This window comes from Hordeum vulgare, chromosome 3H (genome assembly GCF_904849725.1).
Source record: "Hordeum vulgare subsp. vulgare chromosome 3H, MorexV3_pseudomolecules_assembly, whole genome shotgun sequence".
Taxonomy (NCBI): Eukaryota; Viridiplantae; Streptophyta; class Magnoliopsida; order Poales; family Poaceae; genus Hordeum; species Hordeum vulgare.
The window spans coordinates 58,663,022-58,666,875 of NC_058520.1; the positions used below are offsets into that span (position 1 = coordinate 58,663,022).

General features: G+C 46.7%; 1 pseudogene; it reads right to left on the reverse strand.

The window, feature by feature from the left end:
* Positions 1-1,685: 1,685 nt before the first annotated feature.
* LOC123441481 lies at positions 1,686-2,146 on the reverse strand (annotated as a pseudogene).
* Between the last annotated feature and the right edge of the window lie 1,708 nt (positions 2,147-3,854).

Sequence of the window (3,854 nt, forward strand, 5' to 3'; positions counted from 1 at the left end):
AAGAGATGATCTCTTATTAACAAATTTCTCACCACATTTTCAGGCATATCAAGTTAATAGAGATAAGATTATGAGACAACCCATTGTACACCATATTTTTTGACATATCTAAATTACATGGCAGGATTAAGAATTTAAGATAAGGTTGCCTTATCAACCATTCTAGATGCCCTAAGTTAGATAGCAATGTGAACGAGTGACACAAGAAAATATTTTATCATACAGCAGCAAGTGATGAAATTTGTAGATGTTTTATCTTTTTTTCTTCAGCACATCAACCTAGAGACTGACACATTGCCAAACAAATATCTAACACCATTGCCGTTTTACATGGCAGGTGTACCGAACCATACTGTGAGATACTCCAGCAAAACGGCCATTGTACTGCTCAATTCGGTTCATGATAGGAGCAATTTTTGGCACATCACGCAGCAGGGAAGCAACTTGAGAAGGTACCAGCAGCGTTATGGGGCGACGGCAAACAGGGCAACTGGATGGGCGAAGGACAGATCCATGTAGCCACACCCCCACAATGCAATGCCCTGTACACAAACAAATGACAATGACAGCTGTGAGAAATTTTGTTTATCAATGGTCCAGGACCAAAATGTTCGCCAGTAGCCGAAAACACAAGGCCAAGTTAAGCATCAAACCGAAGTAAGCAAAGGAGCATAATTCAACATTCCAGTACCAGCAATTGGCATTGCAATGGACTCAAACATTGCAGGAATTAATTAAGTCCCACAAGCGCACATGGTCCATATGTACATATAACATAGTGTCTATGAATGATCGAACATGATCCGAGCTGCAAACCCTGCATCATAATACATTTGTTGATGCCAAATGCACGGCCCGAACAAAGTGGCATCAAATTCTCTCCAAAACCAAGGAAATAACACACGCAGCAGAGCCTGCCTGTGTTACTGCACTTCCTATGATCGTGCTACAAAGCTGCAACAAGTAATATGAATCAGAGGATGTGCTAGTTTTTGTTCTTTCTTGTCAAAAAAATATAAAATTTACAATGTGCAGAGATCACAGCAACCGTCTGAAGTGTCGAGCTCACAAGTGAATGCACAAAATTCTGAAACATCAAATGTACAAATCTTGCTACAGATAAGATAACAACCTACACTTTGCGACAAAAAACTTAAAATGACATAACTGTCCCGGGCACCGTAATAAAACAACTGGTGGTATCCTCAAAATCATCGCCACGTCAAGAATGCCAACAGTCAAATAGCTCTTAGCAACAGGCGTCACCGTGAACAAGTTGAAGCAACAAAAACACTACCGCTAGACAAGACACAAGATTTGAACAGCACAAATTTTACACAGCACGCACAGGGTTAAACACAAAAATGTATAGGCATCCGATCAAAATACACAGGGTAAGCTAAACAATAATAGCACAGGGCTGTACTGGGTGAGAAAGGGGAACTAACTGTTCCTAGAGCAATTGTTCTACTCTTACAGGATCTACTTTCTGGCCGCTACAACTATCTCCCATGATGTTATAGGTTGCAGCACAATGAGAATGCCGAAGGAAGAGATTACTCAGGAAAATGGAATCGAGGAACCAAATCGAGCGTGCGCGGGCGCGGCGGCGCACGAGGCAGCCTAGGCCCGGACCTAGCAGGCGAAGGCGGGAGGCGGCGAGGGAGCTGGTGCTTACCGCAGAACTAGTGGGAGCAGTTGGCCTGGTGTGGGAGGGAGATGTCGACGCCGCAGCACACGGCGCAGCGCGCGTCGAGGGGAGGGGAGGGGCCGTTTCTACCTATACGGCGAAACGACCGGATCTGTGCGTGCCGAGCAACTACGGCCCCAGATCTGGGGAGGGAGCGGGTGAGAGGGAGAGGGGGGACCACCACCGTTGTCGATGGAGGGGACGGGTGAGCTCACCTTCAGAGATGGCGGTCTGGATCTCGGCGCACTTGACGACGACGTTGTGTTCGTTGAGGCCCTCCTCCTCCTCGATCAGGTAGTCGTCGTAGCCGTTCTTGGCGTCGGCAGCGGTGGAGGCGGCGCCGGGGGTGACCTTGACCTTGGAGACGATGAAGCACTACGCGACGGCGAAGACGATGCCGATGACCCCGTAGACGGGGATGAGGATCTCCGTCCCGAGCTCCCCGAGGATCGCCATGGCTGGATGGCCGACGAAACCCTAACGACGGACCGGACGGCGGCGGGCGGGGTGGGATGGGGGGACGGACGGGTCTTATCCGTGCGGGAGGAGGCGGCATGGGCAAGGAGAGGAAACAAACCGAGGAAAGGAGGGAGGAGAGAAGTGGAGGAGAGGAGGAGGTGGAGCAGCGCGGCCGGCGGCGTGCGGCGTGAGGAGGGAGACGAGGCTGCAGGAAGAAGAGAGTGGCGGCCAGGTCCTCTCCATAGAGCGCGGGGACTGGCATGGGATTTTAGCGGGGGTGATTGCGATGGCGCATCCCCAGGGGGTGCGCCATTTGTAACCCTGGTTACTAATGGCGCACCAGCTGGTTGTGCGCCATTAGTAGTTTTGCAAAAAAAAATATAGCAGTGGCGCACTCGGTGAGTTGTGCGCCACTCTGCTCCGGTGCGCCATTAGTACTTTTGCAAAAAAAAATAGTAGTGGCGCACCGAGTGTGTGGTGTGCCATTAGTGTCCATCACAGTAATGGCACACCTGCACATGGTGCGCCACTGCTATATAGTAGTGGCGCACTACTTGTCTGGTGCGCCATTAGTATCTGTATCATCAATATTCCTTTTCCTATTAGTGACATGTGAGCTGAATTGTCTACCAAAAGATATAAGTGAAGCTCGACAAAATCACGGTGTGTGCATGTCTCTCTCTAGGTGTGCAGCAAGGATGATTATGACACAATAAAAATAATGGACTCCCACGATACAAGACGCTCCAAGAAAAAACACATAACATGTGGTGAATAAAAATATAGCCCCAACTAACGTTACCGATGGATTGAAGACGAGAGAGGGGATGCCTTCCCGGGGCATCCCCAAGCTTAGGCTTTTACGGCATCCTTGAATCTTTTGGGGTGCCTTGGTCATCCCCAAGCTTGATCTCTTGCCACTCTTTATCTTTTCGTCCATAAGAACTTCACCCAAAACTTGAAAACTTCACAACACGAAACTTAAACATAAACTCGTGATAACATTAGTACAAGAAAGCAAACAACCACTTCCTTAGGTACTGTAGAAAACTTAAATTCTACTTGTGCTGATGTTGGGTTACTGTACTTTCAATCTTCCATGGCTAATACCCCCCCGGTACTATCCATAGTTTCATCAAAATAAGCAACCCACAGAACAAAAACAGAATCTGTTAACAGCAGACCAGTCTGTAGCAATCTGTATGTTTCGTATTCCTCTGGTACTTCAAAAATTCTGAAAACTTACGACACTCTGAATAATTTGTGTAGCAATCAGCAGAAAAAAGAATCATCCTCAAGACTAATCATAATGGTTTTGCTTGGCACAAACACAAAAAGAAACATAAAAACACAATCATAACAGAATTATGAAAGTGTGGAAAACACAAAACAGAAAGAAAAAGGATAGATTCGTTGGGTTGCCTCCCAACAAGCGCTTTTGTTTAACGCCCTTAGCTAGGCATTCCCTAATGCTCTCACAAAAGACAAGAATTGAAGCACAACGAGAGCATCCTAAAGCATGTGAAAATCACATCTAATTCTAACATACTTCCTATGCATAGGCATTTTATAGGAAAACAAATTGTCAAGACAACCAATAGCGGCCATATGCAAGGAAGAAGAAAGAGACAAGAGCAATCTCAACATCACGAGAGGTGATTTGGTAATATGAAAGTTTCTACCAACTTATTTTCCTCTCTCATAG